The sequence below is a fragment of the Rutidosis leptorrhynchoides genome, chromosome 1 (assembly GCF_046630445.1).
Source record: "Rutidosis leptorrhynchoides isolate AG116_Rl617_1_P2 chromosome 1, CSIRO_AGI_Rlap_v1, whole genome shotgun sequence".
NCBI classification, from domain to species: domain Eukaryota; kingdom Viridiplantae; phylum Streptophyta; class Magnoliopsida; order Asterales; family Asteraceae; genus Rutidosis; species Rutidosis leptorrhynchoides.
In genome coordinates, this window is record NC_092333.1 from 433,024,133 (window position 1) to 433,047,336 (window position 23,204).

The 23,204-nt window shown below is 33.7% G+C and overlaps 1 non-coding gene across 1 annotated transcript; it reads left to right on the top strand.

The window, feature by feature from the left end:
- Window positions 1-6,587: 6,587 nt before the first annotated feature.
- Window positions 6,588-6,694, top strand: LOC139887034 (small nucleolar RNA R71). Its single transcript, XR_011772887.1, has one exon. It is a non-coding gene; the product is annotated as a small nucleolar RNA R71 (small nucleolar RNA).
- The last annotated feature ends 16,510 nt before the right edge of the window (window positions 6,695-23,204 follow it).

A 23,204-nucleotide genomic window follows, 5' to 3' on the forward strand; every position in this document is an offset into this window, starting at 1 on the left:
CAGCTTAGTTCGTTCCTTGTAGATGTATGACGGTTCGTATGCTTGGTCTCTTAATTCAGCGAGTTCATTCATCTGCATCTTTCGATGCTTAGCGGTAACTAAGGGATCGATGTTGTAGGTCTTCAGAGCCCAGAGAGCTCTATATTCGAGTTCCGGCGGAAGGTGATAGACTTTTCCATAGATCATGCGGTAGGGTGTAGTCCCTAGAGGATTATTGTAAGTAGTCCGGAATGCCCACAGAGCATCGTCTAGTTTCTCGGCCCATATTTTTCCATGATGGCCGACGGTGCGTTGTAGAATTCTTTTGAGTGCTCTGTTGGTGACCTCTGCTTGTCCGTTAGTTTGCAGATGACAGGCAGTGGACATTTTGTGGGTAACTCTGTATTGTTGCATCACCTTCATAAACTGAGTATTGCATATGTGTGTGCCTCTATCACTTATTATTGCGCGGGGAGCTCCAAATCGGCAGAAGAGTCTCTTCAGGAAGTTGGTGACGACCTTGGCATCATTGGTTGGAAATGCTTGGGCTTCGACCTATTTGGAGACGTAATCTACTACTACGAGGACATATTCTTTCCTATTAGACTTTAGGAATGGCCCCATGAAGTCTAATTCCCATATATCGAAGATCTCGCAAGCTTGGTGATGATGTGCGAGGTGGTACGCGAAATACTATTATTGTTTACTACGAAATAAGACGAAATATTACACAAGTTTTTATTAATTTACCGATGTGATATACCTAAACCTTGCTACAACACTATAGGCAGTGTACCTAATCGTAGAGTAGTGTAGTTTTTAGTAAGTCCGGTTCGTTCCACAGGGAGCTACTTGAAAACGTACTATATTTTTAAAACTATATTTGTAAATATATATATATATATATATATATATATATATATATATATATAAGTAGTATTATTATTATTATAAAAAGGGGGGTTTTACCGTTTAATGACCGGTTTGTCGATTTTAAATAAAGCGTAAAGATAAATGACAATAATTAAAGTGCGTAAAATAAATTGGGATAAATAAAATGACAGTAAATAAAATTGCTAGTAAATGAAAGTACGATGAGGAATACAATAAAACAATTATGCTTATTTAAACTTCCGTAATCATGATGTTTGACATGTTGATTTTAATTAATTGTCCTGGGTTAATTGTCCTTTGTCCTGGTTTATTTGATACCTATCTGGTTTTGGTCCATAATAGTCCATCGGTCATAATTATAAAATGCTCGGCAAATTTAACCTTATACCCGAAGTCAAATAGTCCAACTAATTAGGGATTCGAACTGTAACAAGGTCTTAATACTTTGTTTAATGAATACACCAGGATATCGACTGTGTGTAATCCAAGGTTTTAATACTTTGTTAACAATTACACCAATTACCCTTTAATGTAATCCACCCATGTTTCAACAAGTCTATTAACTATTAATCCAGTTCCGTGTCCGGTAAAATGAACAATTATTGGTATTTATAGATATCCCGCCCATCGTATCCGATTAAGCGTATGTGGTTATATATAGATACGTCAAATTGTAACCTTTATATTAAATTAACGAGGTATCGTTAATTTAATATAAAGACCATTAATAGCCCATAGTCTAATTTCCACAAGTTTCGTTCTTTTGTCCAAACCCCAATTATGGTACAAAGCCCAAATACCCCGTCTTTAATATTTAGTCCAACATCACAATTACTTCGGCTCAAATAAGCATAATAATAACTTAGTTACGAGACATTAATTTAAAAAGGAGAACATAACTTACATTGAGTATTTATCGCGTAGCTTTACACAGACAGAACTTCGACTTTAGAACCCGTAAAATAACTTTTACATAAACCAAACTAATCTAATATAAAACTACCCTATACTATATATATATATATATATATATATATATATATATATATATATATATATATATATATATATATATATATATATATATATATATATATATATATATATATATATATATATATATATATTTATAAATTAAACAGAGGGAGTAATCTATATTGTGGTGTGTTTTTTTTCTGGCCAAACTCGTTGCTTATTCATAGATGTGGCCAGGATTTTGGCCCCATGCGATCGCATGGATTTTTGGCTTCCGGGCCATGCGATCGTATGGCCAGCTGGATCCAGCCACATTTGATTTGTTTCCTTGCTTGTCGACGTTTTATTTAAATATATATAATATATAAATAATTTATATAATTATTTAAATATTATATTATATTCTTGTGCATAGTTGACTTGTAATTTTTTGTCCGTTGCGTCGGGCGTTGATAGTTGGCTCAGGTCCCAGTTCTGGATTTTCGAACGTCCTTTCTTATATTTTAATATCTTGTACTTTGCGTTCCGCAACTTGTACTTTTGTCATTTTTAGACGTTTCTCATCAATAAATTGAACCACTTGGATTGTATCTTGTACATTTGAGCTTTTTGGTCATTTGCATTTTCAAATCTTCGTTTTCGCCTTTTGTCTTCACACTTATTTAATATAAACGATTACAACTTAAAATAGGATAATTACAACTAAATAATTTACATATTGGGAGGATATTGCTACTAAATATATGTTCATTTGGAGCACTATCAAATATCCCCACACTTGAACGTTGCTTGTCCTCAAGCAATACATAACTTGAAATAAAATCACACTTCACTCGAATCACTTTTTTATTCTCACACTTTATACATCAGTGATTTTGATACAGTGGTATAAAAATGATAGTAACGATGTGGTTTACAGTCTCACATGACTATGAAAATTTAGATCCTTTAAGGAAATTGGATCTTTATGAAAACATTTGATCTTTTGAAAATTCAATCTAGCTTTTACCCTAGATAAGTTTTCCGGAATAACCCTTCACCGGTGTTGCAAAATGTTTTTGTGGGTTGTTGTGGGTTTCAGATTTGAAAATTTTAGCTCAAAACTTATGGTTTTGTGTCACCCACTTGTAAACCTTATATTAGGAAAGCAACACGTCCAGTATACTTGCTCCGTATATTACCTTTCAGTAAACTACCGTCCGGTTGTAAAGGAAAGCGTTGAACAAGCAACTGTTAAGACAATGTACCGTGACATGCTTTTGTTCATGGTCTAAAACGTGTCGGATGCAATTACTATCCTTTGTAGGAGCAATAGTAAAGATCACCCTATAATTTTTCGGTCTGGCACAAGGTCCTGTCTTCGACCATGCTATGCAACCACCGTTCTTACGGTTGACACCCGATTTGGTTCAGGTGACCTAATGAATTCTAGGCGAATTCCTAGGATTTTACGTTCAATGGTAATGAACACATTGAAAATAGGGTTTCAGAAAATAAATCGGTTTTAATTTTATCAAAATATTTTCTCGTTCAAGCTCGAGTTTAGATATCATCGAATTCCATGAGTTTGTAATTCTCAATCTTTAAGGTCAATCTCAAGGATTGAGTAATATCAGTCTTAAAAGCTGATTTTTAATCTTTAAGGAGATTATCCTTTCTGGGGGTCTAATTCATTAGTCTTATCAAGCTAATTTGCACGGCACCCTCCCCATTTTACGAGATAAATTCTTCTCATGGTTAGGATAAATCTGACCACTTGACGACCCTGTTTGATGCTGAGGTCCGTGGATTTCCTGCTGATTTTAGAGATGACTTTTCTAGATTTTTCGTCAACCTACAGCTGGTCTGGACGACAACTTGGTCACCTAAATCAAGAAGCGCGTGTCCTTTTCGAAAGACTTTACTTCCTTTTAATGATGGAATTGATTCATCGTGCAGATTCATCTATTCTTTCAAAAGTATTACAATAAATCGGGTAAAACAGTTAATTTAGTCCAAAACAAAAGCACCTTCAATTATTTGTACAAAAATATGTGATATATGTTCTAAATAACTTGGTAAATTTTTCCCACACTTGGCTTTTATTTTTCTTTCTTTGCCTTTTTATTCTCCTCTATTCCATTCTTAAATGAATTCTAACATTTTGAGTTATTTGTCAATTTATGTCCTTTCCGAGGTAACAATAATTTCGGTGTTAACACCTTGTTTTATCGTTCATAAATATGTATAAACATGATTTTGAATTCATTTAGTTGAATTTTTTTTTTAAAAATTTTACTAGAAGTGGGTAGTCAGTATATAAGACTAGGGCTGTTCTTTATTATCAGAGAGTACTAGATTCTAATACAACTACTGCGTTACTAGTATTTGGTAACCAAGTGTTTAAATTAAAATTTTAAAAATCCGAAAGAATTTAACCCCTTCCTACACTTGAGATCTTGCAATGCCCTCATTTGCAAGAAATCAGTAGCAATTTAAATTATTGAGAGTGAGTAGCGTAGAAAAATGATTAAATTTTACCAAAGTTTCCAAACATATTGGATTTTTTTTTGGCATACTTTAAATCAATAAGATTAAAAATAATGTTTTTAAATTTACACAAAACTTAAATTTAAAAAGAATATTAATTTCATACAAAACCTATAAAACAAACAAAATTTCAGAATGGAGGGAGAAAACTAGTTCTTTAGTGTCTGCTAGCGGAAAAGACCAATCGGATTCCATTCTCGGAACTGCACGAGAACAGAACAACTAACACTATACAACATTTTTTTCTTAGAACATTAGAATCTCCCCACACTTAGGTAGCTGTGGTGTTGAAATTGTGATTAACTTCATCATCAATTTCTCTAGGACCATAATCAACTTGCATATCTGTGACTTTTGCTTTAAGCCATTGGTCGGATTCCTGTGTAATATCCTCAAATTCAACTAGTTTCGCCTTTTCTTTAGGCGATAGATTGGACACTAACCGGTTACATAACTTAAAGTTCCCCTTGGTTCTAGCATCGCGAATCCGTTTATAAAGTTTCTTCATTGAACTGTTAATAACGGGGTCATTTAATTTTGTATCAACAACGGGGTTCTTTGTTATCAAGTCATCATTAGGTGTTACTTCATTTTCCCCACACTTAGGCGTTTTATTATTGTTAAGCACTACCGTTGGAGTTGGTAAAACAACATGGTTCTTACCAATCGTTTTTGTTGGTTCAACGGTTTTGGTTGGTGGAGATTTAGACTTTCGAATCATAAAGGTGATCAATTTCTCATCATTACTAAGTGTCATTCTACCCTTTCTTACATCAAATAACGCCCCGGTAGACGCTAAGAATGGTCGGCCTAAAATTAGAGGAATGTTTGGGTCCTCTTCTATGTCAATGACAATGAATTCGACTAGAAAGGTTAAATTACCTACTTGAATAGGTAGGTTGTCAGCAATTCCAACTGTGTGCTTAATGGTTTGATCAAAGAGTCGAACACTCATTTCCGTTGGAGTTAACTCACCTACTCCTAATCTCTTATATAATGAAAGAGGCATAACACTCACACTTGCACCTAAATCTGCTAGTGCATCATACATGACACAGTCACTAAGTAGACAAGGAACAATAAATTCACCCGGATCACCTACCCTAGGTGGAGGTTTTGGTGGAACTGTCTTCACCGGGTTTACTTCTACGGTTTTTGTTTCTTGCACTTTCTTATTCTTCTTCTTCTTCTTCTTTTTTCCAAAGGTATCACAAACTTTATTACCTATCACTTGCTCATACTCAACTCCTTTTCTTGGAAACGGGATGGGTGGTTTGTATGGTGCCACCACTGGCTTTACATACTTGGGTGGTGGTGGTGTAACTTCATTGTTATTCACATCTAAAACCTTCCCATCTTCTGGTGCAGGTTTTTCAGAATTCATTGAAACCATGTTAACATTTTCATTCTGAGGATTTACTTCAGTATTACTCGGTAGCTTTCCTTGTTCCCTTTCACTCATCAATCTAACAAGAGTTCCTACTTGTTTTTCTAGATTCAAAATGGAAGCTTGTTGAGTTCTAAATGACTGATCAAACCTCTCATTCGTTTGGGTTTGAGTTTCAATAAATTGTGTTTGAGATTCAACTAGCTTAAATACCACTTCTTCCAGATTTGACTTTTTCTCTTCGGTTTGTTGTAGTGGTTTATACAAGCTAGGTCTTTGTTGATTGAAAGTGTTGTTTTGAGTTGGTTGGTTATTCGGACCTTGTTGGTTATACGAGTTATTGTTAGGTCCATTTGGTTTGTAAAGAATGTTTTGATTTCGATTGAAGTTTAGCCTTGGCGGTTGATAATTATTTTGATAATTATTTCCCGGCCTTTGGTTCATGTAGGAAACATTCTCACGCTGTTCCATCGTTTGTTCAACATTACAATCTTTCATTAAGTGTGGTCCACCGCATTTCTCACAACTGATTCGTATTGCGTGAATATCTTTATTCATCTTTTTCATTCGTCTCTCGAAAGCATCTATTTTTGCGGAAACGGAATCAAAGTCATGGCTAGAATCGGCTCTAGCCGCTTTAGATGAACGATATATATATTTTTCTTGGTGCCACTCATGAGAGTGGGATGCTGTGTTATCAATTATCTTGTGAGCTTCGGTTGCGGTTTTCTTCATAATGGAACCACCAGCTGCTGTGTCGATGTATTTTCGTGTGGCGATGTCTACGCCTTTATAGAAGATTTGTACTATTTGAAAAGTATCTAATCCGTGTTGAGGACATCCTCTCAACATCCTTCCGAATCTTGTCCACGCCTCATATAACGTTTCATTTGGCTTTTGTACAAACGTGGCAATTTCTCCTAGAAGTCTCACGGCTTTAGATGCCGGAAAGAATCTTTGAAGAAATTTCTCAACTAAAACATCCCATGTATCAATCGCTCCTTCAGGTAACAATTCTAACCAATCTTTGGCTTCTCCTTTTAAAGTCCATGGGAACAACATAAGATAAATAGTTTCATCCTCAACTTCTCGGATTTTAAATAGATTACAAATCCTATTAAAAGTTCGAAGATGTTCGTTTGGATCTTCTTTTGTTGTACCACCAAATTGGCACTGATTAGTGATCATGTGTTGGATTTGTCCTTTGATTTCAAAATCTGATGCTCTAACATCTGGCTGATTAATGGCGTGACCTTGGCCCGTGCGTATGGATCTCATTCGGTCTTCCATATTTTGAGGTTCTGTTATTTCCATTTTTGAATTTGTTGAATCCGAATCACTAGAAGATTCTGATTTAAAGGTTTGTGGTTCAGGAGGAATGATTAGTGGTTCTGGATCTTGGAATTGTCCTTGAATATCCTTCGGGTTCTCAATTGTGAAATCGGGATCAAAAGATGGATTATCAGAATTTTGATTTGGAGTACTTGTTCGACTAGATGATGATTCTAAAGAAAAATCAACGACAACAATATTGGCTAGATGTCTTGATCGGGTTACAGGTGGTGAACGTATGAAAGGTGGTGAACGTTTTGCTCGGTGCATTCACTGAATATCCTATTAGTTATAAAGATAAAAAATTATATAAGTTATCAAATTAATAGACTTTTCTGATTTTGTCCACGTTTCGAATAGCCAAAAGATGCAGCAGGTAGCCAGGACCCTTTAAATCGGAAGCCCACAACTCGCCACTAACAAATCCAACTATTACTACGAACCAGAAAATTTGGATGTCTATCAATTTAACCGCTTAAAATAATTTTTCGTTTGAAATTTTAGAGAAGAAATAGAAAATTCTATGTCCTAAAAACTAGAGCGTAGAAATGAAAAAGAAAAAGCGCGTCGAAGAACGTCGAAAAAGGTTGAGAAATAAAAAGTCGAAAAACAAAAATAAGAAAGTAGCGCGTCGTAACTTAAAAGGAACTAAAATTTATAAACAGCGTCGCAAAATTCTAAAGCACCTAAATCTTAGTCTAAAGAAAAAGTACTTAAGGGATTTTACGGCAAATCTTAAAAATCTAGAAATAAAAATAAGCTACGGCAAACTAGTCTTAAAACTAATTACGAACGATAAATATACAAATATTACGAATAACCGATTAAAAAGTTACGAAATATAAAAAAATAAAACTTAAAGTTATAAAAATTTAATTTTTATAAAAATATTTTTTTTTATATTATTATTTATAAAAGTATTATTTTATATATTTAATATTACTAATTAAAACTTAAAATACAAACTTTAAAAACTAAAACTAATTATTATATAATTTAACCCTAATTAGGGTTTAATAATAATAATAATAATTAATACTCCGTAATTAATGCAGAATCAGGTTTGACCTGTCAGGTTATCTCCGCGAGTGCGGATTTCTGCTTCCCAAATACTCCGCGAGTGCGGAGGTTGCAAATTTAAACGAGTACCAACCTCAAATTCGACAGGTTCAGTGTTTTTTTTTTAAATTTTAAATAAAATAAACTTATATTTTAAAAATTAGAAATAAAACTAAAAATACTTTTTAATTTTATATATATTAAACAAACTCTTAAAAATATATTTTTTTTTCTTAAAATATAGCGAGGTGGTACGCGAAATACTATTATTGTTTACTACGAAATCCGACGAAATATTACACAAGTTTTATTAATTTACGGATGAGATATACCTAAACCTTGCTACAACACTATAGGCAGTGTACCTAATCGTAGAGTAGTGTAGTTTTTAGTAATTCCGGTTCGTTCCACAGGGAGCTACTTGAAAACGAACTATATTTTTAAAACTATATTTGTAAATATATAAATATATATATATATATATAAGTAGTATTATTATTATTATAAAAAGGGGGTTTTACCGTTTAATGACTGGTTTGTCGATTTTAAATAAAGCGTAAAGATAAATGACAATAATTAAAGTGCGTAAAATAAATTGCGATAAATAAAATGACAGTAAATAAAATTGCGAGTAAATGAAAGTACGATGAGGAATACAATAAAACAATTATGCTTATTTAAACTTCCGTAATCATGATGTTTGACATGTTGATTTTAATTAGTTGTCCTGGGTTAATTGTCCTTTGTCCTGGTTTATTTGATACCTATCTGGTTTTTGTCCATAATTGTCCATCGGTCATAATTATAAAATTCTCGGCAAATTTAACCTTATACCCGAAGTCAAATAGTCCAACTAATTAGGGATTCGAACTGTAACAAGGTCTTAATACTTTGTTTAATGAATACACCAGGTTATCGACTGTGTGTAATCCAAGGTTTTAATACTTCGTTAACAATTTCACCAATTACCCTTTAATGAAATCCACCCCTGTTTCAACAAGTCTATTAACTATTAATCCAGTTCCGTGTCTGGTAAAATGAACAATTATTGGTATTTATAGATATCCCGCCCATCGTATCCGATTAAGCGTATGTGGTTATATATAGATACGTCAAATTGTAACCTTTATATTAAATTAACGAGGTATCGTTAATTTAATATAAAGCCCATTAATAGCCCATAGTCTAATTTCCACAAGTGTCGTTCTTTTGTCCAAACCCCAATTATGGTACAAAGCCCAAATACCCCGTCTTTAATATTTAGTCCAACATCACAATTACTTCGGCTCAAATAAGCATAATAATAACTTAGTTACGAGACATTAATTTAAAAAGGAGAACATAACTTACATTGAGTATTTATCACGTAGCTTTACACAGACAGAACTTCGACTTTAGAACCCGTAAAATAACTTTTACATAAACCAAACTAATTACAGATGGGATATACCTAAACCTTGCTACAACACTATAGGCAGTGTACCTAATCGTAGAGTAGTGTAGTTTTTAGTAATTCCGGTTCGTTCCACAGGGAGCTACTTGAAAACGTACTATATTTTTAAAACTATATTTGTAAATATATATATATATATATATATATATATATATATATATATATATATATATATATATATATAAGTAGTATTATTATTATTATAAAAAGGGGGGTTTTACCGTTTAATGACCGGTTTGTCGATTTTAAATAAAGCGTAAAGATAAATGACAATAATTAAAGTGCGTAAAATAAATTGCTATAAATAAAATGACAGTAAATAAAATTGCGAGTAAATGAAAGTACGATGAGGAATACAATAAAACAATTATGCTTATTTAAACTTCCGTAATCATGATGTTTGACATGTTGATTTTAATTAGTTGTCCTGGGTTAATTGTCCTTTGTCATGGTTTATTTGATACCTATCTGGTTTTTGTCCATAATAGTCCATCGGTCATAATTATAAAATGCTCGGCAAATTTAACCTTATACCCGAAGTCAAATAGTCCAAATAATTAGGGATTCGAACTGTAACAAGGTCTTAATACTTTGTTTAATGAATACACCAGGTTATCGACTGTGTGTAATCCAAGGTTTTAATACTTTGTTAACAATTACACCAATTACCCTTTAATGTAATCCATCCCTGTTTCAACAAGTCTATTAACTATTAATCCAGTTCCGTGTTCGGAAAAATGAACAATTATTGGTATTTATAGATATCCCGCCCATCGTATCTGATTAAGCGTATGTGGTTATATATAGATACGTCAAATTGTAACCTTTATATTAAATTAACGAGGTATCGTTAATTTAATATAAAGCCCATTAATAGACCATAGTCTAATTTACACAAGTGTCGTTCTTTTGTCCAAACCCCAATTATAGTACAAAGCCCAATTACCCCGTCTTTAATATTTAGTCCAACATCACAATTACTTCGGCTCAAATAAGCATAATAATAACTTAGTTACGAGACATTAATTTAAAAAGGAGAACATAACTTACATTGAGTATTTATCGCGTAGCTTTACACAGACAGAACTTCGACTTTAGAACCCGTAAAATAACTTTTACATAAACCAAACTAATCTAATATAAAACTACCCTATACTATATATATATTATATATATATATATATATATATATATATATATATATATATATATATATATATATATATATATATATATATATATATATTTATAAATTAAATAGAGGGAGTAATATATATTGTGGTGTGTTTTTTTTCTGGCCAAACTCGTTGCTTATTTATAGATGTGGCCAGGATTTTGGCCCCATGCGATCGCATGGATTTTTGCCTTCCAGGCCATGTGAGCTGGATCCAGCCACATTTGATTTGTTTCCTTGCTTGTCGACGTTTTATTTAAATATATATAATATATAAATAATTTATATAATTATTTAAATATTATATTATATTCTTGTGCATAGTTGACTTGTAATTTTTTGTCCGTTGCGTCGGGCGTTGATAGTTGGCGCAGGTCCCGGTTCCGGATTTTCGAACGTCCTTTCGTATAATTTAATATCTTGTACTTTGCGTTCCGCAACTTGTACTTTTGTCATTTTTAGACGTTTCTCATCAATAAATTGAACCACTTGCATTGTATCTTGTACATTTGAGCTTTTTGGTCATTTGCGTTTTCAAATCTTCGTTTTTGCCTTTTGTCTTCGCACTTATTTAATATAAACGATTACAACTTAAAATAGGACAATTACAACTAAATAATGTTGGGATTTAACAAGTTCATAAACATACTTGAAACATTTAAAGATCAAATTAAGCGGAAGCATGAAGTAATACCATTTTAGAACTTGTTATACTTTAACCAATTGAAGTTAAATCCCAATTAGGATCAAGTTGTGAAACATACTTACAAACTAGAAGCAAGAAAAGAGTATATACCTTCTCCTAGCTAGTTGATGGAAGATGATGAAGATGATGATGAATGGAGCCTCTAACTTGAAGCCTCAAGCAAATAATACCCCAAGCAATAACCCCAACACCTTTGCCTTTAGTTAGAATTTGTTTGACACTTAAAATGAACTTGCAAAAGCAAACTTAGAACCCTCCTTTGGTCCCTAAACAGCCACGGCCAAACAGCAGCTGAGGGAGAGTTTTTTTTCAGTTTTTCTTTTAGTGTATTGATGTGTTTGCATGTATTAGTTGAGTCAAGGCATTGGTAAACTACTTAAGCATGTGCCTTAGTAGTTGTGCTACCTTAAAAGTGATAAAACAAGGCATGGGTGTCTCCTTGGAGACTCCAAAATTCTGCACACTTTTAAATATATAATAAGGTTTATATTTTTATAAAACATGTTATAAAATACTTGTAATTTATATAAAACTTATTATATAAAGTATGCATTTGTTAAGTCACTTATTTTATAAACCAATTTTATAAAATATAACACAACATAATCATTTAAACCTATAAATAATTAAATACACATCATATGTAAATTATCCAAATAATTTATATCAAGTGATTATAATTTAGAAAACCGATTTTCTAAAGTTCAAGTGTCGCGTATTCATTTAACAATCCAACCGTTAAATAAATACGTATAAAGTGTTGGTAAGCTTGTTGTTGGGTATGACCCGACTTGGATCATAACATAGTGGCCACGTTAATTTAACATGTCTCTCGGGCATACGAAAATACCTTCAATCTCCCAGTTGCACGAGAAACATAAGAAATTAATGCAAGTGATGGATACCACCTAACGACCGTCCATCACCCCCAATATGTTATGACTTTGTGCCATTCAATAACATCATCCCTTTCGAGTTCCCAACTCGAATATGAATAGGTGAATCTTTCATTTATCCTTTCATCCTAGATGTCATGTTAATTCCAAGAGATACAGAGTGATCACTCTCTTTTAGATTTAACTTTATCAGGCCTTAGACATCTGACTCTCAACAAATAAGAGGGACAAATTCCTTCTTGACTACATACGTCCTAAATATGTACTTTGTATTATACCTGAGCTCTTCCTTATGAACTACCATTTTCAGAATAGCGAAGGAAAGAATCAAGGTACAATATTTGGTAAATATTCGAACTCAATATGTATCTCAGGTCAGAGGATACAATGATATTCGCCTTTACTCAAGATTACATGTGATCTACCACAAAGGCTCCATTTAGTAAGTCTTGAGGGCGGGTCTTCCAATATTTGCATCCCACAAATATTTATGAACCTTGGTTGCAACCTTGCCCCACATTTCTCCCGTGAATGTATACCAATCCAAGTTCATAATAGTCTAAACCTCACACTTGTTCCCACAAATGTAATCGACTACGGAATTAAGAATAATTACTTATTCATGGATAAAATATGCAAAATAGGAACATAACTCAAAATAAATTAATACCATAATTATATTAATGAGTTTGAACAATTTCGTTCCATAACAATACTTAAAACAGATCATGACCAATCACTAGAATATCGAATCCCTAAAGCACAAACATGTCCTGCATGTTTTGGTCCATGTAAGAGCTTCGTGAGAGGATCCGCTATATTAAGATCTGTGTGAACTTTGCGAATACATATCTTTCCCTTTTCAACTTCATCCCTTATGTAGTTGAATCTCCGCTCAATGTGACGGGTCTTTTGGTGAGCACGAGGTTCCTTGATTTGAGCAATCGCACCCTCGTTGTCACAAAAGATCTCAAGAGGGTCCTGAATGGAAGGGACTACTCCTAAGTCGTCGATGAATTTCTTCATCCATGCAGCTTCCTGAGCTGCCAATGATGCGGCGATGTACTCCGACTCTGTAGTGGATAGAGCAACAACATCCTGTTTTGAACTCTTCCAAGAGACCGCACCTCCATTTAATGTGAAGACATAGCCGGATTGTGATCGAGAATCATCTCGATCAGTTTGGAAGCTCGCATCCACGTAACCTTTTACAGCGAGTTCCTCCTCACCAGACCCATATATCAGAAACATATCCTTAGTCCTCCTAAGGTATTTCAATATACTTTTGACAGCAATCCAATGACTATTTCCTGGGTTATTCTGGTATCTACTTGTCAGGCTAAGAGCGCATGACACATCCGGTCTAGTGCATATCATTGCATACATGATTGACCCAATGGCAGACGCATATGGGACTTTCTTCATTCTCTCCTGTTCATCTTTCGTGGTGGGGCACTGAGATGAACTAAGGAGCGTTCCTCTTTGAATAGGTACCAAACCTTTCTTAGAGTTCTCCATCTTGAACCTTTTCAAGATTTTTTCAATGTATGCACTTTGATTCAAACCTATCAGTTTCTTGCATCTATTCCTGTAGATCCCAATCCCCAAAACGTATTGTGCTTCTCCAAGATCCTTAATGGAGAAACATTTACTTAGCCAAGTTTTAACTCCTTGCATTGCCGGAATATCATTTCCAAATAACAATATATCATCCACATATAGTACATGGAACATGATAGTGCTCCCACTAGCTTTCTTATATACACAAGCTTCATCACTGATAAGGCTAAAAAGGAACATATATTTCATAGCAAAATCCCCCAAGAAAGACAAGATTTTAGTTGCAATTGTTCCATTTTCAAGTAATATTCGTTTATTTTAAATAAGTGCGAAGACAAAAGGCGAAAACGACGAATTGAAGACACCAAGGTCCAAAAAGCTCAAAAGTACAAGATACAATCAAAAAGGTTCAAATTATTGATGAGGAACGTCTAAAAATGACAAGAGTACAAGTTACAAAACGCAAAGTACAAAATATAAAATTGTACGCAAGGACGTTCGAAAATCCGGAACCGGGACCAGAGTCAACTCTCAACGCTCGACGCAACGGTGTAAAAATTACGAGTCAACTATGCACAAGAATAAAATATAATATTTAAATAATTCATAATAAGAATAATATTAAATAATAAAAAGTTGTTAATTGAGCATAGTTCAGGGGTCATAAGTGAAAATTCAATTTCTAAATTCGCCTATAAAAGGCTTTGTAATCGTAATGTAAAAACACACCTTTTTCTATCTTTTTCTTATTTATCAATATCAATTATCAATATCTATATTCTATATCTCTATCATAATGTTAACTTAATAAGATATAACAACAATCTTAATTTTAATTTTAAATTATGATAATAATAAGATTTATGATAGAGATCGTTTGAGTGTGTAAGTCGAAATTCTGTCCGTGTAACGCTACGCTATTTTTAATCATTGTAAGTTATGTTCAACCTTTTTACATTAATGTATCGTAACTAAGTTATTATTATGCTTATTTAAAACGAAGTAATCATGATGTTGGGCTAATTACTAAAATTGGGTAATTGGGCTTTGTACCATAATTGAGGTTTGGGCAAAAGAGCGACACTTGTGGAAATTGGACTATTGACTATTAATAGATGGGGGGTATTGTCTAATTGAGTGACAACTCATTGGAGTCTGTCGAACCTATCTTCAAATTAATTATTCTAATAATTAATAATGATTATGGTTGTCCTATTTAGTGACGTTCATATGGAATCTATTATAATCATTTAATTAATTATTCGGGTTGGGTAATTGATTATTCAAACTGATCAAGTGGGTAAATTAATATTCATATCTAATCAAAACAGGGGTAGATTACATACAGTGATAACTGGTGTAATTGTTGACAGAAGTGATAACTGCGTCACAGTTTAAATCCTTAATTAGTTGGAATATTTGACTTCGGGTATAAGGGTAATTTGACGGGGACACTCGCACTTTATATTTATGACCGGTGAACTATTTTGGACAAAAACCACATAGGTTTCAAATAATCCAGGACAAAGGACAATTAACCCATTGGACAATTAATTAAAATCAACACGTCAAACATCATGATTACGGAAGTTTAAATAAGCATAATTCTTTTATTATATTTCTCATCGTATCTTTATTTACTGTCATTTTATTACTCGCAATTTTATTTACTGTCATTTTATTTATTGTCATTATTTTACGCACTTTAATTATCGTCATTTATCTTTACGCTTAAAATATAGAATCGACAAACCGGTCATTAAACGGTAAAACCCCCCTTTTATAATAATATTACTACTTATATAATTATATATATTTTGTATAAATATAGTTAAAAATATAGTAAGTATCACCAGCTCCCTGTGGAACGAACCGGACTTACTAAAAACTACACTACTCTACGATTAGGTACACTGCCTATAGTGTTGTAGCAAGGTTTAGGTATATCCCATCCGTAAATTAATAAAACTTGTGTCATATTTTGTAGTATTTTGTATTAAAAATAATACTATTTCGTACCCTCACGCTACATCATCAATCACCATTTTTTAATGAAGCCAAATTTCTCGGCTTCCTCATTAAAACGATGATTCCACATTCTAGATGCTTGTTTCAATCCGTAGATTGACTTCTTTAACTTGCATACCTTCTTAGGATATTTTGGATCAACAAAACCTTCAGGCTGAACCATATAGACATCTTCCACAAGATATCCATTTAGGAAAGCTGTCTTGACATCCATTTGCCATATTTCATAATCATAATGAGCAGCAATGGCGAGTAATATCCTAATAGACTTTAGCATTACCACAGGCGAAAAAGTTTCATCATAGTCAATCCCTTGAGTTTGAGTGAAACCTTTTGCTACAAGTCTAGCTTTATATGTATCCAAGTTTCCATGTATGTCAGTTTTCATTTTGAAAAGCCATTTACAATCAACTAGCCTTGAGCCAGTAGGTTGTGTAACCAGTTCCCAAACTTGGTTGTCATACATGGATTGCATCTCAGCGTTCATGGCTTCCTGCCATTTATCTTTATCAATCCTTGATAAAGCGTCTTGGTAGTTTATTGGTTCATCCAAATCAACCACATAGCAACCATCCATGAGAAACCCATATCTCTCAGGTGGATTACTAATCCTACCAGATCTGCGAACGTCTTGTGTATTTTGATCATCCATTTGATCACTCTCAACATATTCATGTTGAGTGCTAGTGTCAACCAATTATGTATCATTTACTTGATCATGAACCTCTTCAAGATCTATCTTCCTTTCACTACTTCCTTCCATTAGGAACTTAGTTTCAAGGAACTCCGCCTTCCGAGCAACAAATACATTCTGCTCGGATGGATTATAGAAATAATATCCCATATTATCTTTGGGATATCGTATGAAGATACACTTCGTGGATCGAGCATTCAACTTATTAGGGACGTAACACTTAGGATAAGCTTCACATCCCCATACCTTTAAGTATGATAGAGACGGAGGTTTTCCAAACCACATCTCATGAGGAGTTCGTTCCACTTTCTTGGTTGGGGCCATATTTAAAATACGAGCTGCGGAGCATAGACAATAACCCCAAAATGATAGAGGTAACGAGCTTCTAGCCATCATAGATCGAACCATATCCATTAGGGTTCGGTTCCTCCTTTCGGAAACTCCATTAAGTTGTGGTGTCCCGGGTGGAGTAAGTTGCGAGATAATCCCACAACTTCTAAGATGATCTTGGAAAGCATCGCTTAGGTATTCACCTCCTCTATCGGTACGAAGTACCTTGATTGTCTTATTGAGTTGATTTTGTACTTCGTTTTGATATTCTTTGAATGCTTCAAAAGTTTCGTCCTTATGTCTTAACAAGTAGATATATCCAAAACGACTGAAGTCATCAATGAAAGTAACGAAGTATCTTTCACCATTCCTAGCTATGGGCTTAAAGGGTCCACATACATCCGAATGTATTAATCCTAATAAGTCCTTGGCCCTTTCATAGGTCCCATTGAAAGGTGCTTTAGTCATTTTGCCTTGTAAACAAGATTCACATACATCAAACGAGTCTAGTTCATTTGATTTCAAAAGGCCATTCTTTTGAAGTGTATGCATTCGATTCTTGTTTATGTGACCAAGGCGACAATGCCATAAGTAGGAATCACTCAAATCCCTTTTGAGTTTCTTGGTGCTAGTATGGTATATTGAGCTACTAGATGATGTGTCATCATGAACCAATTCATAAATTCCATTTGAAGGCGAAGCCTTAAAATAGAATACATTATCTAAATAAACGTGGATATCATCATTAACAAAATTAAGATAAAAACCACATTGTTTTAAATGGGAAACTGAAATAATGTTTCGACATAAATCTGGTGCATACAAAACATTGTTCAAAATAAGTTCCAAACCATTTGGAAGCTTTAATACAAAGTCTCCTTGAGCCTTCACTTGCACTTTGGCTCCATTACCCATAAAGAGACTTGGTGTTCCCATTTGGTTGCTACTTCTTCTGAACCCCTGCAAAGAATTGCAAATGTGAGTTCCACATCCAGTGTCTAATACCCATGTATTAGAAGAAGTAATACTAAGCTCTATATATACCATATATATATTACCTGAGGTTTGCCCCGCATCCCTCTTTTCCTTCAACTCCTTAAGGTAGACCGGGAAGTTCCGTTTCCAGTGACCCATTTCACCGCAACCGAAGCACGGGTCTTCCTTGGGGTTTGCTTGTCCGGCAACCTTTTGCTTCTTGTTCTTGTTTTTGGTTGGGGTAACCATCCTCCCCTTTCCCTTGCCTTGATGGGCGGGTCCTTTCCTCTTAGCTGCCTTTGGCTTAGAGGTGTTGTTACCTTTGGACCCACCATCATTGATCATTAGCACGGGTGAAGCCCTCTTACCCATGCTAGTTTCCGCCGTCCTAAGCATGCCATGAAGTTTGCCAATGGTCTTATCCATCCCATTCATATTGTAATTAATTACAAATTGGTCAAACCTCTTTGACAAGGAGTTTAGGATAAGATCCGTGGCTAGCTCATTAGATATGTTGAGATTAAGACGGTTTGCGCGATCATTGAGGCTTTTCATCTTAAGGACATAAGATGAAACGGATTGGGAGTCGTCCATACGACATGCATGAAGCGCTCGAACGGTCTCGAAGCGCTCGACACGTGCTTGTTGAAGGAACATCTCCTTCAATTGCGTGATCATGTCGTATGCAGTATGATGCTCGAAATCCTTTTGGAGTTCGGGTATCATAGTCCCAAGCATTAGGCAAGCGACTTGCACCGAATCGGCGCAATACTTATCCCAATAAGCCATGCCTTCCGTATCATCCTCGTCGGGTTGATCGGGAATGGGGTCTTCCAACACATACGCCTTATCCTCAAGTTTGAGGACAATCCTAAGATTGCGGAACCAATCCATAAAGTTCGTATGGTTAAGTTTGTCTTTCTCGAGGAGAGACCTTAACGATAGGTTGTTCAAGTTAATAGGTGCGTTTTGTATGTTGTTGTTATTGGCGGCCATCTACAAAATTTAACAAAGTTGTTTAAGTATCAATTTTAATTTAATAATCAATACCCTTTAAATCCAATTGATATTTATTAAATTTTAGAATCCAACGGTAAACCAAATTTCGGTTAGGTGACCTTTATCCCGTCATTTGGTTTAGCTAGGTAGTCATTATATGACAATTGCAATCCTTTTGCAACTTCTAAGTTATGGGATCATGCAATCCTTTTGCATGACATATTATCCCATCAACGCCTATTTGTTCATCATGCTTCGGTGACCCTAAGTTCATGATTTCCAAATCAAGTCGTCCTACTTGTTTAGACATGTAAACTTAACATACAAGTGGTTAGGTGACCTTTATCCCACAAGTGTGCGAAATTTACTTTAATCATATTAGTTTGCTCATAACGGTTAGGTGACCTTTATCCCATTATAAGTTCCTTAATACGTCTAAGTGTCATACAATAGGATGGCGTTTAAACTTGTTAACCTAGTGTGTTAAAGGGATTTTAAGTTTTCATTATTTCTAGTTTGAGAAAACTTTTATGCCATACACCAACATGCATTTAGTGTATGGTCTTTATGAAAATCCATTTTCATGTCATGTAACAATGCCAATTTTATTACTTTGATATAAACCATTTTATATGTGCAATCCGTTTCTAATTCTTAATAACATTTATTAACGTCTTTTGCCATTTGAATTTAACCAATTAAATTGTAGTTTTGCATGTGTTAATAATGTTAAATTTAACCAATTAAATTGTCATTTTAGTTTGTTGTTAACTTGTGTGATTAACTTGTATCATACATACAATCCACAATCATACAATAAACAACCAAGCATGTAAAACAACATGTTCACAATCAAGCCTTTTGGTAAGCATTTTGTTTAGCCGAAAACAAAATGCCACCGGGTAAGGGGTAATTACACAAAGTAAGAGATTTCAAATCTCCCACTTAACCTTGCATCCAAATGCTTCTTCATGTGTTCTTCAAGTCTTCATCATTCTTCATCATTTTACAAAATATATCCTAATACATTTTGTCTAAAAAATAAAATTACAACCTAATCTATTTTACATACCAAATATAAAATAAATTACATAACCAAATGAATTATTACATGCCAAATGAATAAATATCATTACAAACCAATTGAATAAATATCAATCAACCATGCAAGCAACCAAACACAAGGTCAAGGCTTAGATTGTGAACTTTAACATACAACCAAGTATGAACCAAATGGAAGAACCAAAACCCACTTTTTGAACTCCATAAATTCGGCCATATAATAAACCCACCCAAAACCATAAATTTTTGCATTTTACAATCATGCATGTACATAAAATGCAAAATATATAGTGAGTTTAATAATCATCTCGAAGCATATTTCAACAACTTCGGCTCTAGATACCATTGTTGGGATTTAACAAGTTCATAAACATACTTGAAACATTTAAAGATCAAATTAAGCGGAAGCATGAAGTAATACCATTTTAGAACTTGTTATACTTTAACCAATTGAAGTTAAATCCCAATTAGGATCAAGTTGTGAAACATACTTACAAACTAGAAGCAAGAAAAGAGTATATACCTTCTCCTAGCTAGTTGATGGAAGATGATGAAGATGATGATGAATGGAGCCTCTAACTTGAAGCCTCAAGCAAATAATACCCCAAGCAATAACCCCAACACCTTTGCCTTTAGTTAGGATTTGTTTGACACTTAAAATGAACTTGCAAAAGCAAACTTAGAACCCTCCTTTGGTCCCTAAACAGCCACGGCCAAACAGCAGCTGAGGGAGAGTTTTTTTTCAGTTTTTCTTTTAGTGTATTGATGTGTTTGCATGTATTAGTTGAGTCAAGGCATTGGTAAACTACTTAAGCATGTGCCTTAGTAGTTGTGCTACCTTAAAAGTGATAAAACAAGGCATGGGTGTCTCCTTGGAGACTCCAAAATTCTGCACACTTTTAAATATATAATAAGGTTTATATTTTTATAAAACATGTTATAAAATACTTGTAATTTATATAAAACTTATTATATAAAGTATGCATTTGTTAAGTCACTTATTTTATAAACCAATTTTATAAAATATAACACAACATAATCATTTAAACCTATAAATAATTAAATACACATCATATGTAAATTATCCAAATAATTTATATCAAGTGATTATAATTTAGAAAACCGATTTTCTAAAGTTCAAGTGTCGCGTATTCATTTAACAATCCAACCGTTAAATAAATACGTATAAAGTGTTGGTAAGCTTGTTGTTGGGTATGACCCGACTTGGATCATAACATAGTGGCCACGTTAATTTAACATGTCTCTCGGGCATACGAAAATACCTTCAAATAATTTACATATTGGAAGGATTATGCTACTAAATATATGTTCATTTGGAGCACTATCACTTGGATATTAGTCCGAGGCATCTCATTCTTCATAGAGATAATACCTTGCCTTTGCCATGCGTCGCAACGCTTTACAAGCTCTTGCGCATCTCGGAATATAGACGGCCAATAAAATCCTGATTCGTAGACTTTTCTTGCAGTTAAGTTTACTCTATGACGACCTCCAGTTGGTCCGTGGTGACATTGGTAAAGAATCCCTGCTGCTTATTTTTCATCTACGCACCTCCTGATTATCTGATCATGGCAAATTCTAAACAGGTAAGGGTCTTCCCAGTAGTAGTACTTGGCATCCTGAAGAACTTCCTTCTTCGGGATGTGCTCATCCCCTTCTGTACTACTCCAGCAACTAGGTAGTTGGCCATGTCGGCATACCAAAGGAGTATCAGTGAATTCTGATCCTATGTGAGCTTGTCCTAAACTCATAAGCTGTTCTTCCAGAAATTTATCTCTGATATCTTATTCAGCAAGTTTTTCCATCGCCGGGTTCTCCAAACGACTAAGATGGTCTGCTGCGACGTTCTCTGCTCCTTTTTTATCTTTAATTTCAATATCGAATTCCTGAAGGAGTAAGATCCATCGTAGGAGTCTTAGTTTAGCGTTTTGCGTAGTGAATAGATATTAAAGGCTGAATGATCTGTATAAACCGTAGTTTTAGACAGGAAGAGATAGGAACGGAATTTGTCGAAGGCGAATACTACAGCTAGCAGCTCCTTTTCCGTGGTAGTGTAATTCTCTTGAGCTCTGATTAGGGTTTTGCTGGCGTAATAGATTGGATGAAAGTGCTTATTTGTCCGTTGTCCGAGTACAGCTCCAACTGCGAAGTCACTTGCATTACACATGATTTCGAATGGTAAACTTTAATCAGGAGCTATCATGATGGGTGCATGTGTTAGCTGCTCCTTCAGATAGTTGATGTGACGACCCGAAAATTTCCGACCAAATTTAAACTTAATTCTTAATATGATTTCGACACGATAAGCAAAGTATGTAATGTTGAGTCTCAAAAATTTTGAACTATGTTATGAATTCATTTGACCTTCGACTATTCTCGACAATTCACGAACCACTATCTGTAAATAAATACATATATATTTAAATATATATATTAATTTGAAATAGAAACTTATATGATTTAATTCATATGTGTAAATGAAATAATATATGATATTACTATAAATCTATATATATATGAAAAGTATATTGAAAATATATATATATATATATATATATATATATATATATATATATATATATATATATATATATATATATATATATATATATATATATAATTTAGAATTTATTTAATAAACGCTCGTAGCACTCGTTGTCATCTTGGTAGTTATTAATTAAGTAAAAATGAACTTATGTGATTTTAAAATAAATTGTGATCCAAAAATGAGTTATATGAAATTTAGGCTTATTAAAAATATATTTAGAAGCTAATTAATAAATTTCAACACTTTTTATATTTTACTCAGAATCGAGAGGAACAGTTGATGTAATTTTTATCTAATAAATTAATGACCGAAGTTCATACAATATTGATTAGAATAAATAAAGAAATTTAATATAAAAAAATTAAGATTTTTCTTAGTACTTTTATCCATCACTGATTAACAATGACACACGAAATTCAGTCTGTAATAGGTGACGGCTAATATATTCACACATTTTATTTTTTAATATTATTATAATTATATTATATTATTTCCGTGTTTGTCTTCTAATCTATTTGAATCTTATATAATAGATATGAATTTTAAACACCACCTACTACTTCCTACTTGTCTGCCATTTCCATAAAAATCCACTAAGTTATT